The sequence below is a fragment of the Castanea sativa genome, chromosome 4 (genome assembly GCF_040712315.1).
Source record: "Castanea sativa cultivar Marrone di Chiusa Pesio chromosome 4, ASM4071231v1".
NCBI classification, from domain to species: Eukaryota; Viridiplantae; Streptophyta; class Magnoliopsida; order Fagales; family Fagaceae; genus Castanea; species Castanea sativa.
In genome coordinates this window covers 22,268,855-22,284,439 of record NC_134016.1, presented here as the reverse complement: position 1 = coordinate 22,284,439, position 15,585 = coordinate 22,268,855, and the positions used below count along the sequence as shown (strand labels likewise).

At 36.2% G+C, this 15,585-nt stretch overlaps 1 long non-coding RNA gene across 1 annotated transcript; it reads right to left on the bottom strand.

Annotated features, from left to right (window-relative positions):
• Nucleotides 1-678: 678 nt before the first annotated feature.
• Nucleotides 679-2,997, bottom strand: LOC142630821 (uncharacterized). The gene is made up of 3 exons (XR_012843445.1): nucleotides 2,935-2,997; nucleotides 973-1,068; nucleotides 679-818 (listed from the first exon to the last, which is right to left on the bottom strand). It is a non-coding gene; the product is annotated as an uncharacterized LOC142630821 (long non-coding RNA).
• Between the last annotated feature and the right edge of the window lie 12,588 nt (nucleotides 2,998-15,585).

Here is a 15,585-nt window from a genome sequence, read left to right as displayed (position 1 = left end):
TTCTAATGAAAGATATTAGCACATGCCTTGCACGTTGTCATGCTAGTTAAGAGAGTTTCTTCAAGCAGGTGTGAGTTAGCATTGGGTGGAAGTGAGACAATTTACTTCAAGCTCGTCTGAGAGTCCGTCTATTAAGCAAACAACAACACAGCCTTCTTACAATTCTATGACTTTCTATCTCAACAAACTTGTTACAGTAAATGATTTACAAAAATATAACACAAGAAACATCACTGTCAAAACTTATATTACAGTTTGCGATGTCACTAATTAGCTTAAAGGGCAAGGAGAAATGTCCACTGGCTTTAAAATAAATATATCTTTTCATTCCTAAAATATATCCCAGGGCTAGGCTCTATGTTCATCCTTAAAATTAAAAATGTTACATTTTGTCATTCTGTCCACTCCTATTAAGTTTCAAGGACAAAGATAAAACTTGGATGATATGTAATAGAACCTCAATAGAACCTCAACTTTTTTCTTTTCTTGTTTTGTTCCTAAAATATAGTTTAATTCCTATTTTCATTTCTAAAATATCAATTCTATTAGACATGCTGACACAAATAAAAACAAAGTGGACTTAAGGACAAATAGGTGACATTATAATTTTTCCAAGATGAAAATAGAACCTTTTTTTTTCAAACAAGGTAACCAAGAATATTTCTACCAAGCCTATATTATCATCACATTAAATCAATAATTTGAAAAGACCATCACAAGGATCTTTACTGCATACCAGTCTATAATGGCTATGAGGCCTCAGTCTGCATCTTTTATTTCTGCTTCAACATCAACAACTGCTTTAGAAGAATCTTTTCCTGGAAAAGACACAAGTTCAGGAATATAAATATATGGGTGCTAATAACCATAAAATGCAGTAGTTTTATAAAAATATATATAACATATAAAACTTACATATTTGATTGCATAAATTCTCAAAGAAAAAAAAGCAGCAAGCTTTGTAGAGAATACCTTTCTTGGAGCGGGAAAAATCATTGAAAGCCTGCCCAAATGTTGTAGATTCGTTTGAGAACTGCACAGAGTCCCTTACAAACTTATTGTCCACCACTGAAAATAAAGCCAACTGTCAAAATGAGAAAAATGAAGACATACATACATATACTATAAGTTACCAGAACAAATTTATTTGAATCTATGAGAGACAAATGAATTGCACCAACTAGGATGTTGGCTAGAAAATCCATAATACTGCTAAATAGAGCCATTGATAAGACATTGCTAGGATTTTAGTGTAATTCAAGCAAAAATGCCCAAGTTCCTTTCCCTAGTTCTGTTTTGACTTTTGACCTAGTTTTGTGCCATCTCTTTAAACCTTAAATTTGCACCTATATAAAGCTACATTTGCACGCTTCTTGCAGTGAGTAGAGGCAGCCATACTCTGTGTTATTGAGAGACTACTTTGTGCCTCTTTTCAACTAAGTCAAAATACAAAAACCTTAGTCGTTTACTCACTCATCTAGTGAGCCAAAGAGTGCTTGAGAGATTGAAACCACTTGGTTCTTTTCCCAATAAGGTTCACTGCAGAAAAAATTTCAACGAGGTTCTTTGGAGAGGCAGGGGTTCTAGTTTGTGCAGACGAGGAGTTTGTGGAGGAGATTTGTTGAGGAAGATTCCAAAGGTTCTAGGCTAGAAAAGCAAGCAAGGCATTTGCGGAGGTGGCAATAGAGACTCTAGCAATAGAAAGGTTTTCTAAGTAGACTATTGTAACCATTTTTTCTTAGTGAATTTTCTACGGGATTGGGTTCCCAAAGTTGTTTTTCCATCAAAGAGGTTCTTATTTGGTTTTCCACTGCGTTACCAAATCTTGTGTCATGCTTTTATTTGCTTTCATATTTATTGCTTATAGATTTGGTATTGATATCTGCGGTGAAACTGTATTACCTTGTGGATTACTTAATCTGCAATTGAACAATAAATCCATAATTCCACTGTATTAATCACATAAGGGTCTAAATAGATTTTTTAGATATCTTAACTGTTGTTGATCATCTTTATATATCAATAATGGACTTTTTTTGGCCTAAAAGAAGCATATTTTAGGGCTCTGTGTTTGATGCATCTTTAGAGCTTCCCTAGTTTGTTCCAGTTTTGGGCCACCTTGAAATTGTATATAGCACAATGATCAATGCAAAATCCTTTCTATCCATAGGCAGAGAGGTAAGAGGAGAAAAAGGAATGGGGTGGGACAGGGAGGGGGGGGGGGTGTTAATATAGGTCACTCGACAAACTGCAAAGGTATGACTGATTATAGCTTAGACTTGGCTTTATCAATCAAGGGAACAAATATAAGTCCAAAAGGTGAAGCCTAATTATTGGTAGTGAGAGCCAGAGAAGTGGAATTAGTTTGAATCACTTTCAAGTGCACTGGAAGTTGATCAACAAACCAAATGGAGCACAACTAAATAGTGTCAACTAACTCCCTTCTGATCACATCAGTATGTATGAGCATGACAATATTAGTCTATATTACATATAATGATGACATATGGATAACATAAAAACAGAAAATGAAAGTTACATGGTTTGGATTTAAAAAATATGTAAATTAAAAAAATAAAAATAAATAAATAATAATAATAATAAAAGATAACAACAAAGTCACCTGACTAAGTTTGTCAAAGCTGCGGCTAGGAATGAAAGGACAATTTTCAATATCAAACAGTAGTTTATCATTAATAATCATAAACCTATCAACAGTACTTCCACCAAAATTTTATAAGATACAAATGTTCCACCTGACAACTCTAAAGCCTTGCTAAAAGTTAAAAGCTCAATGACTATACACAACTAACGACCAACTTAGTGAAATTCAGCCATATTATGATTAGAAGTATCACTGCAAGTTAAATGCCTACACCCTAGTACTGGAACAAATTGATAAAAGGAATTCAGGAAATTCATATTTAACTTTACCAGAGAAAGGTTGAGTGCAGAAGGGGAAAAACTGTAAATCATCGTTTGGGGCGGATCTGCAAAGGATAACATCACTGTCAAGTCAGAAAACTTATTTATTTTTAATACAATTTCTGATATGGAAAGAAAGGTTTGAGCATCAAACATTTGGTTCATGCTAGTCATCATCCATAGAGAAACAAACCAGCACTGCATCCTGTTTATCCAGCTAGATCATCCGTTCAATGGTGCAACTATTATATAGAAATTAGAAATCCTGATCATCTAACTAATACATATGCTATTCATTTCCAAAAAAACAAATCAAACGAAGCTGATGAATAAACAGTCAATCCTCTATGTGTTTAGGATCTCTAATGTATAGAAGCCCCTAATGAATTAGGCAGGGTAAACTTAGTTTATTCAATAGGGGTGATGACTTGCCAGTTGCCACATAATTAATTAATCCCATAGTATATAACCATCCACTCATATGCAAATTTATACAACATGCTAAGGCCTTAATGATCAATTTGAACACAGCCCGACCAACAGATGTAAAAAATAATCTTCAGTACTTGAACCAATGTTATGAGTTACAGGTTCACGAACTATTAAAGAAAAAAATTAAGTAACAATTTTGAGTTACAATTTTATGAAGATAATATAACTGCTTTGTACAACTCATAAATAGCCAGTTGAAGAAACCAAATATTTTCAAGAATGGAAGTAGCAGAAAATTGAAGAAGCTTCACAGTGCCTTGAACTATATCCCGTCCAGCCCACCAGAGTAAAGCACCCAAGCCAATGATTGGTACAAGCACTGCAAAGAGCTGTTTGTGAAAACGCATCAGCTAATTAGATTTAACCACATATACTGATGTCACAGTCAACATGAATCTATAAAATGGCCTTGCAACACAGTTATGCGATTAGATTCATACAAGTAGAGAATACACAAACACACACACACACCAAAATCTACCAGGTGTAAGAAGCTGGGAAAAAAGTAGGTAATTCTTGATATATAGACAATCATGTACAACAAAATAATAGAACAGACCACTCATACTTCACATAATTCCATGAACTGGAAAAGGCAAGTCTATAGAGACTTATTATTAAACAATTGCAACAAAGAATAATAAATTGAACAAACACCAATAACAGCATCAGGATATAGAGCAAACCATCATACTAACAATGCAAGCAAACACCTCTTCCTACTACATTTATTTATTTCATTCTATTGCAGACAAATGAAGTGAAAAACTATTTATAATATAAACGTAGAGATGCTTTCCATGGTCTCAACCATAAGATAATTTCAAAAAAAAATATTCAGGACTAGTGTAGCATAAACATATAAAAAGAGATAACATAAACCCTCAAGCATATTGATAAGCCTTACAAATCTTGCAAGGGGTGCTGAGTTGGGCAAAATATACATGCTGAGTTGAACACCATTTGTAGGCAGATGGGGTGCTAACCCTATGGCACTTGACGCTTACGCTGTATTGTATTATGTCTGGTATGTGGGGGAGGGGGTACCGCATCTCCTTGGTCAGGCTCCTTGCGTTGCTGCAAAGACGAAGTTACAAAGAAAAAATGGATCAAATGAATTTTAATACCAACTATAACAGCAGTCACGAAAGTATTCAAAGCTAGTAAATGACCAATGCATACCGTGGGGCCAGCCTTGTGTCCTGCTTTATGACCACCTGTCCCACAAGGAGGTGCTTTTCTTGTGCGTTTAGGCCGACCTTGTGCGGGTGACTGTAGCTCATCAACTTGCTCATTCTCGACATGCACAGCTGGTTGATTTGCTTGACTCCCAACAACTGAAGATACTACAACTGCGGGGGAGGATGGTGTAGCGGACGAAATGTGAGTGATGCTCATAGTCATAGGAGCTGTATGCAGTCCAGGAGTGGGCATGAATGACATAGAGTCACTATGGGGTGGTACATGGTGTATATGACCAATGCAGTACAAGGGAGATTGAGTGTGCATGACCTGAGGGGTGTCATTGAAATCAATGCCGAGATCAAAGGATGGTGGAGTAAGGGATAGATGAGCGCGGTCAGAAAATGTACATAGGGTGGGTGAAGGGATCTCGGGGTAAGAAGATGCATGTGCAGTGGGTACAGGGATCTGTAGGTCAGGAAATGCGAGAGTAGTACGAGGAGGGATCTCTGGGGAAGGAGATGCATGTAGGGGTGGAGGGAACTCTGGGGCAGGTGATGCATATGGGGGTGGAGGGAACTCTAGGGCAGGATAAGCATGTGAGGGTGGAGGGGGTTGATTTTGGCCTTGATGGGGTGCAACACACTAGCCATGGCTATGGCTGGCAGGAGTTGAGCTCGTGCTTGGTCGTGCATTATGTTCTGGCAGTTCTGGATTTGCTGTATCCGCATCTTCCAAGGGAAGATGGGCAGCTAGACGGTGAAGGCGATCCACTTCCTTCAGCATAGCTGTAATTAGCTTGTGCTCAGGACTGTCTACTACATAACACATCAACATCTGCTTGTGCATGGCGACCTGCAATTTTTGTAATACAATTAGTACACCTAACGCAAAAATGGTAATACGTAACAAAATTTGGAAAGAAAGGTCAAAGCGATTACCATAATAAGAAGAGAGGCGCTAGTGTGGTCGAGAAACCTCCATGTGACTTTACCATACCAGCCGAAGTATGGATGAACACTCGACATAGCACCCTCTAGTCGTGCTCCATGTAATAATTTCTGTGCTCTCGTATTCCATACTTGGATGTGGCTAAAATGTCTGACCCTCCAATCCACTTCAATCTTCCCCCTCAAGTTTATCTTATGAAGGGCATCATCAGTATCAACATCTTTGGGAATTTCTTGCGCCATCCCAAACTGAAGAAGAACACGATCCGGTGTATGTTTCTCTACTAGCCAGAAACATACAAGTGACACCCTCGCCGTCCACATGTCCCGTCCTGCTACACAGAACGCAGGCAGGTGGCCTAATTCGGCTTAATATGGTTGCCACACCACCTGTTGTAGTAAAAAAAAAGCACAGCACATTATGCAATGTTCCATTATTTTGAATTGACATATTTTACAGTTATAACAGTATACACTAAGATAACATTACAAGAAACACAATTTGGATACCTGGTTGGGATACATAGAATCTAGAAGCTGACGGTACCGAACCAAACAGATTTCGGCGGGGCTATTCTTCGTGCTCACAACCCAAACCAACCTACAATGAAGAAAGAGGAAATCAATATCTACCAAATATGCAATGTAATAAAAAAGAAAAAGGATATGTATGTTGAATAATGCTAAGTTCAATGTGTCATATCGTTTAAAATGATGGATCCAAAAAAAATAGAGAGAATCGGTCAAGGAAGAGACTTACTTAATAGACAATGGCGAAGATGGTAATGGTGGGCCATATGCACCATCTGGTGGGAGGTCCATCCTTGGGCACAAAAAAGGGAATCTGGACCATGCCCAATATTGAACGAGTATTAAGGCCCCACCAATCTGACTAGCGTTTTTGTCGGTTGCCCTGCATAACTCTCTGTATAACCATGCAAGGCAAGCGCTCCCCCAACTGTACCGAGGTGGATTGTGAAGGTCCCTCAACATCTGCAACCACATTGTATGCACCCTATCGCCAGACTTGTCAGCGAAAATTGTGTCCCCTAGGAGTGCTAGAATATAACACCGTGCATACTGATGCACAACAACCTCTTCTGCACCATCGGGCAACCCTTGGTCAATTTTTTCAAGTAGCTTCTTGATTTCGATCCTCTGTCCTTTAAGCACCACGGAATTAGTAACAATTCCAAGCATTTCTTGACATTCAACAGCCCACCTCAAGGCACAAGTTCCAACAATTGCCTCACCATTGATTGGAATCCCCAACAGAACCTCCACGTCTTGTAATGTGATCGTCATCTCACCATGTGGAAGGTGGAAGGTATGGGTTTCAGGCCGCCATCGCTTAACAAAGGCCGTTATCAAATTATGGTCAAGCTCTCTAAATGGGGTCCTATACAGCCCCTCTAATCCAATTCTCTTGACAATGTCGAGGATGCGATCATCCACCATCGGGCTTCGTTTTCGAAACTCTTCATTACGACCACGACATTTCAATACCCCCGGATCCTACACATGATAGAACCATGGTGATGAGATGTAATATGCCATAACCTTTGTATAAATGATTGTAGCTATTGTTGGGAAAATAGACTATAAGTTCTTCAATTGGAATTTCCATGAGTTTATGACAACTTATTTAACGAAGGGTTTGTAGTCTTCTTATTTTTTTTATACAAAAACCAAAAATACAAAAGCTATATATCAAGATTAAGGTTATGCTCAAGAAGAATTACATCAACAAAATCAGGAGTATAACCTAAAATGAAAATGATAAGAGGTAGATAATTATTTAGAGACCATTTTGCAAAAGCATTACTATGCATTCAAAGCTAGTGATACCATTGACAAACTTAGGATTTTAGAAATGAAAAAAAAAAATCAACATAATGTGAAAGGATAAAAAAAGAATATAGAAATTCAGCAGGTCGTCGATTTTAATTTTACTTGGCCTTCCCAAACAGCAGATGATCGATGTTCTGTTAGAAACCTTAACACCGAAGGAACCCTGGGACCAGGACCGAACTCATCATCCACCTCAGCAACGGCAGCCATACTACATATTAAATTAGAAGAAAATGCATCAATTGCCTAAAGCTTTATATCTTTGAAGTTAGCATGATTTCTTTAAAGTAAATCTGTCCCCAAGTCTCATTTCCCACAAACAAATACATACAAGGAATTTCTAGCAGATATTACCAGGATATTTTTTTGGCATGACCAAATTTGTTGGTAGTATTCTGCTGTTTCTAAAGATCTGAAACGTGTCCCATTAAATTATGCCTACTCTTCCAAAATGGCATGATTAATTTAGCCCATAGTTTGTTCTTTTATTTTTATTTTTTTGAATAGAAGATAGAACCAACCCAAAGTTTCTGATTGCAGTAAAGTTGGCAAGTAAAGCTGGAATTCTTTTCCTCTATAAAACGTTATCGGAATAGATTTTAGTTGTAGGAAATCATTCTCTTTTCTCAGTTTATGCTTTGATGGATGCTTGTAATTTGTGTACTTGATTATATTGGTCCCTAATTGTATACAGGATGTAATTTGTGTACTTAATTGGATGACTTTTTTTTTCTTAGTTGAATAAAATTTACATTGCTTATCCGCTGGGGGGGGGGGGAGATGGAATTCTTTTCTTCTGTCTTTCCTGCTTTGTTTTTTCAAAGATGTCAATATTTGGGGACTGAACAGAACACATTGCAAGTATATAACATGCATAAACACAAGCTTTGTCATATGTTTCCATGCATTGCCCAAAAGAGTAGGAAGATATAATTTTCAATTCCAAGAAAATGACTTTAGACCAAGAGGCTTCCAAAAGCACATCTTCACATATCTCCAGATGCATAACATCAAAATCAAAGTAGATTAACCACCATAACTACTATAACTAAAAAAAGGAACATAAATTAGTGGAAAATGCATATATGCCAAGAAAACAGCTAGCCCAACACAGTTCTAGTGCTTCCGATAAAACAATAATCATTAAAAAAAATTTAACCATCAGACACCTGAAGTGTTTGAGTATTCAACACAATTCAAACATCCTAAACAGGAGGCTATTTGGAGACAAACCTCAAGGATGGCAATCACAGCATGCCCACTTGTAGGACTATAAGACATGCGGACAACAGGTGCACCAATGTCAATAGAAGAGACCTTGCTTCCTGTTAATGCATCAAACTCTGCATGTAGAAATTTGACATCATTGTTAAGAAACTCATGATAGCCCTCAAATGGCAGAGAAATCACCATAAATAGAAGGATTAACTTTTTCTTTAAATGAATTTATAAATGAGGTGCTTAACATATGAATGTTTCAAATTAAACAAATGCAAATGTGCTTTTTAGCCTTTTCCAACATTTTCTCATATATGGCCACGAAGAGACCCTTTAATATCAGTGCAGCTGTAGTTTTTTATTAAAGAAAACTTCACTAACAAACGAAAAATACATGTCAAATAGGCAAACAGTTAGTGTTAAGATTCTTAACCCCACCAACCAGAATCTAGCTTGGTTTATTGGCAAGTATTGAGAAACAACATGTTTAACTGAAATGTAATTTAGAGAATGTCAATGAACCACAAGATTCTTTAACTCCAAATCTTCTTGTTTTAAATTTTTTGCACTAGGAAACGTTTTTCAACTACTTGGCTTTTTTTTTTGAACCGGAAAACTTCACTAAGAAATTAAAAGAAAAAACACATGTCAAGTAGGCATACAGTTGTGTGATATTCAAATTGGGGCTTATGGAAAATCCTATATGATGGCTAAATGTTTGAAGAACACCTGTCAAACTTAATTGTGATGCAAGAATTGCAGAAAACAAACGTGCATATGTTTTTTAGTATGCGTACTAGACAGAAGAAGCAGAACCTGTCTTTGTGTTAGATCCTCATTCCATCTCCCTTGTGTATGTGTATGTGTGTGTTTCATTCTAAAATAAAAATGTTGTTCAATTGGCCATGCTCAGCACCAATAAAACATGTCTCCCACCTAAGCTTCACCTGCCTATGGCTACAAGTATGCATTGGGATCACTTTTCTTTTTTTTTTTTTTTTTTTTTGAGAAGAGCATTGGGGTCACTTAGTTACATATATATGCTATCACATAACACTCACTTTCAGTATACTTTTTATACAGCTGACCACAATAACAACAACAAACAGTACATGCAAAACTCCATCCAAAAATAAACGTCCATGTAACATTTGCAATGTTGCAGAACTCTTTGATTCAACTTATGAAATAAGCCATCTGATACTCCAATACTTAGGCAATTAGCATTTCCAACACATGGAAACGCTGACAAAAGACAAAGTTTGTGTATTATCTCATATATGTTGGGAACAAAGGAAGTACTTGTGCTTGTTTCACGCTCAACAACTAAAAGAAAAATTCTCTTCAGATTTCTAAAAAAAATACTTCCATATGTGCAAAACAGAAAATTTCTGTCTTACCCAAATAAGCAAACAGTTAAATAAATAACTTTCCTAGCTTTTTGAGTGACATGCAACTAGGCTACCAAGTAATTTCATGTCAGTCATGATCTTAAGATACTGCACTTGCAAGCTAAGTGGGTGTTCCCTACCATGTGATAATGTCAATCAGTTGGAGCTGGAGAAGGCTATTTCCCTATTATTAAACCTATGCATGGCACATCAGAACTTGGCAACATGGAAATTCACTTCCTAAATCAGTCGGTATACTTCAATTAACTAACTTGAAATGGTAAAGTTCGCTAGATTAATAAGACTTTCCAAATCAGATGAAATTCAATTGCAGCAAAAGACACTAATTGCGTGGTTCCATTTCTAAACAGTAATTCTTCATGCTTTAATGATGTTTAAACTCGGCAACTAGCCAACAACTAACAGTGATAACTGATGTGTGATTTATCCATTTAATAGACTACTGCACACCAAGATAAAATTTTGCAGCTCTTTGCTACAACATATCCAGTTAGAATAGACAATGGACAACAGCACATCAAGATGAAAATTCCACTATTTTTTCAAACTTGAAAAAGAGAAAAAATAAAATAAGCACCAGGGGATTTTTTTATGAGTAGGGAACCAAAAATAAAATCCTTTTTTTGTTTTCTCTTTCTCTCTCTCTGAAATAATTGCTAGGATAGCTATATATTCGTTATAATTTTATAAATGTTTAATTAATTTAAATAATTGTTATATACAATTGCGCATGTTTCACTGCTTAGTTGTACACAATCAGTCTTAAATCAAGGAAAAGAAGAAACGGAAACCTCTTAAAAGTAACTCAAAATAGTATAAAATATATTTAATTTTGTTATATTAATTCAAATTTGTATTATTATATTGATTTAGAATTGTCGTTTTAATTTATAAATTATGGTAGGTTTTTAATATAGAATAAATAATAAAACTTCTTTTAGCTTTGTAGAAACTCTTGGTTGTATACTAATAAAATAATGATATAAAATAGGCCTATCAAAAAAACAATAATAATTGAATAAATAATAAAGTGGTTTTTGTTGTATATTTTGCTGAAGGAGGATGAGAGCAAAGAAAAGGAAGAAGACTGTGTAGAAGTTGAATTTAAGATGTGGGAGAGCTGCAAGATTGAAAGAAAGATTTTTTTTTTTTTTTTTGGAGAGAGAAGCAGAACAGGAATGCAACAAAGATGAAGTGGACTCAAAGATGGAAGGAGGTGAGAACTTTGATCAGATAAATGGTATATCTTCTACAGAAAACATTGATGATAGTGGAAGCCCACCATCAAAGCAGTAGCAACATAAGAAGAAGAAGCCTATGGTTGGAAAGTTAGGAAGCCTTCTCAAGAAGAAGGGCCCTAGCAGCCATAAGTAGAGAAATAGACCAGTTTGGCTTAACTTCTGCCCTACAAACAGGCAGGTATATTTGGTATTATTGCACCTAAATGTTTTTGCTTCATTGTTTATGCTCCCAGAAAGCCGAATAGGTTAAAGAAATGAAGATGCTTATATTATGTTTTTATCTTTTTCTTCTGTTTCTTTTGCTTTTAATGTGATTCCTCATGTTGGAGATTTTTTTTTTTGACCTTCATTTTCATCGTGTTAATTGTTCTTGTCTAGATTTTGTGAGTAATTTTGAAAATTTTCATCTTGATGTGCTATTGTCCATTGTCTATTCTAACTGGATATGTTGTAGCAAAGAGCTGCAAAATTTTATCTTGGTGTGCAGTAGTCTATTAAATGGATAAATCACACATCAGTTAAATGGACAATGGATAGATAAGAGACTACTTCATATACATGCTTGAACACAAAGAAGTCTAAAGAATTACAAAATGGGTTCTTAGACCACTAAATACCATGTTTTCGGATAAATTGATAAACTAAAACGGATCACCTAAACAATTTCCCACAAGAATCAATAACTTAATTAATAGAAAAATGACTTGCAACAATTTAATAAATAGAACCATTAGTAAGGAAAAACCTACCAAAGACATACCTTTGAGATCTTACTTTATTATTTCTTCTAGATTATTTATTTATTTATTTTGTACATAATCATGAAACAAAGTCAAGAAAGAATGCAATGACTTTTCATACATACTAGCAAGAGAACTTGCATTGCAAAGAATGAAGAATGGACAAATTTTTAGATGCTCACAAAGATATTTGCATTTGTGAGTAAAAGCCATCAATAACAAGACGAGTTTCATAGGATCATTAGAGCTCACAGAATAGCATCTCTCAACAGTTCCAGTAATGTTATAGTTGGAAGATATGGTCTCTTGAGACTTGAATATCGTAAGTGCACCATACAAATGAATTTGATATGTTCAAGATGAAAACTTGAAGGCTTAAAAAATGTCTATTAACATAACAGGGAAATGATGGGTGAAGAAATTTGTGGTTTAAGTATCAAAGATTTGCAGAATTTGGAGAACCAAACAGAAATAAGTCTTCAGGGTGTTCAAATGAAAAGGTTTTGGAGGCCTCTTCCTATATGCAAAGCTCATTCACTAGAATTCCAATACTTGAGTAAAAAGCACACACATGGTAAAGAATTCCAATACTTGAGTAAAAAGCACACACAGGGTACTTACCATAATTTTTTTACTTTTGTAGGACTAAATTTTAATGGATTAAATAAAGAATTTAACCGAAAAAAAAAATTGGCTGCTTATTTTCATTTTCATTTTTTTTACTATTCACACAACTAAATTTCATCCTTCTTGTTGCAGGGAAACCAACTTCAACATGAAAATAAGGAACTATATAAGAAGGTGAACTTAATCCACCAAGGAAACATGGAATTATATAAAAAGGTATTAATTAAAAACAATAATAAGAATTTCAACTATCTCTTACATATAAAAATTCAATCCTTAAAATTATGCCAAATTTGAGATTTTTTACAATTGCCCTCAACAAAAAAGTTTCAAATCCCAAGTCTATGAAACAAGGGATGCCAATGGAGCAAACAGAACTTCCCTTCTCTTAGATGGTCTTCAAATCACTTGGGCCAATAAAGATGTCCAAGGTTGAAATCCCCTCTCCCCCATTGTTATACTTATTGAATTATGGAAAAACAATTACAATCCCTTGGCAATTTGTTACTCTCTTTTTTTTTTTTTTTTTTTTTTTTTTTCTTGAATAGACAGTTTGTTACTCCCTTTTTTTTCCTGGCCTATTATAAAGAGGGGGAAGAGTGGCACTGGGCTGTAAGCCCCATTGACTAGACAGTTTGGTACTTGATCAACTGACAAGCCAATATCTTGCAGAAGGTAATTTTGGGTTGTCATGGTTTTTTAGTTGTATTAAACTGGACACCAAGTAAATAAACGAATGAAATTGATCCGGTTAGTTTCTGGATTGCATTAACCAATGATACAAGCTATCTATCAGCTATTGCCATGGGTTTGAAATGTTATCTTTTCTTTTGAACTGAAGTGTCTTTTATGTTTTTGTGCAAGAGGAGTATGTTGTTGGAGATGAATTGGGTAGATTGCAGTGTGAGCACAAGTTTCATGTGGACTGCATAGAACAGTGGCTGGGGTTGAAGAATTGTTGCCCCATTTGCAAAGCATCGGTGGCGCCCTCACCCTCGCCATCACCTTTGTTGCCCTCTTAGTTCGATTAATTAAATCAGTTGCAGTCTTTAGTTCAATTGATTAGTAGTCATGAATTAAACCTCTTACGTACTTCAAACTAAATCCTTCAAAAGTTTGATGAACGAGTCCAAGGGAAACACAGATTATTTGTACATTCCCATAACTACTTAACCGAAACTGTTCCCTCTAGGATTAGAGACCTGTCCCTCCTAATTTATGTTAACCTCAACTAACTACAATAACCTCTGGGCAACATTCCCCTTTTTCTCATTAACATAGCTCAGTTGAACTTGTCATACAATTCTTTGAACTTGTCATACAATAACATTGCTCAGTTGAACTTGTCGAACCCTTAAAACACAAAAAAAAAAAAAAAACAAATAAAGCAAGGAATTTAAGAATCAATTACCTGAGAGTGAGAGAGAGACGGTCGGTCAGAGAGATGGTCACAGTCCGACGAGGAGAGGAGCCACCGACGACAGAACGAGCCACCGATGAGCCCGAGCCGCCGATGAGTTGAGAGGAGCCACCGATGACAGAACTAGCCACCGATGAGCCCGAGCCACCGATGAGTTGAGAAGAGCCACCGACGACAGAACCAGCCACCGATGAGCCCGAGCCGCCGATGAGTTGAGAGGAGAATGACAGAGAGAGGGAGAGCCGCCGATGAGTTGAGCGTTTGGGTGTTTGAGAGTGAGAGACTATGAGTGAAAGAGAGAGTGTTTGAATTTTTGTGATTTTGAGAGTGAGAGATGAGTGTGATCTGTGGCTTTGAGAGTGAGAGCGAGAGACTGAGTGTGTGAGGTGTTTGAGAGTGTTTTGGTGAGAGTGAGAGCGAGACTGAGTGTTGGAGAGTTATGGGACACTGAACACAAATCGAGTCTCTTAGACTCGAGTTCTTAAAACGAGTTTAATAGACTCGATTTTTAAATCTACGTGGACATTCTGTCCACATCAGCCGGTGCCGCGACGGAGAAATCGAGTACATTGTACTCGATTTATAAGCCCAAAATCGAGTGCAATGAACTCGATTTGTTAGAAACCAAATAAGTTTGAAACGTTGCCCAACTAATAATATTGTTTACATTTTATAGTTATTTAAAAATTTTGTTCCCCAAACTACGCAGCTTTGAATGGATTGATTTTGAAAAACACTTTGGCTCCCAAACATGCTTTTTGAGCTATCTTACTCTAACTTATGTGAGGATTGAAGTAACCATATACGTGTATTTCCAAACATGTTTTAACTCAAACTTTGTCTTATAATTTCCTATTTAAATAAATATTTTATTCTTATTACCGGTTAATGTCCAAATTTTCACACTTTGGGCCAATAAGTAAGGCCCAAAACCCAACAAGTCGAGTCTTAGAGAATTGAGAGAGAAAATCTGAGAATTAACACCCAAATCCATGACCAGCTAAATTAGCTAAGAGCAACCTAAGAAAAGGTTTTACTACAGAATGCTTAGATATGAGGATAAGTGGGCGCATAAGTGACCAAGACCCTTACATTAAGGGAATGTCATGAAATAAGCTCAAAATGGCTCAATCCATTTGCATGAAGGAGTTAGAAGAAGCTGGACAAACTTGGAACCTTCGTTGGCATTTCAATGAGAAGAGAGCACATCGCAGAACAAAGAAGAGGAAAAAAGTTAATGGGTAAAGCAGAGAAAAACAAAGCATAGTGGAAAAGTGAGAGACCCAATAATGGAGACTTCCCAAGTCCTAACTACAGAAGAGAAACCAATAAATAAAGTAAGGTAAAGTCAGGTACTTTAATGAGAAAGCATAGAGTAAAACATGCTATGAAAAAATGAGAAAAATTCTCAAATATTAAACACTTCAGAATATCCAACAGGTAGAACATTGCAAAATGGGAAAATTCCCAAGTTTCAAGCTGCAAAATGTGATCCAATGGGTAAAGCAGAGTAGGCAAATGGATTAC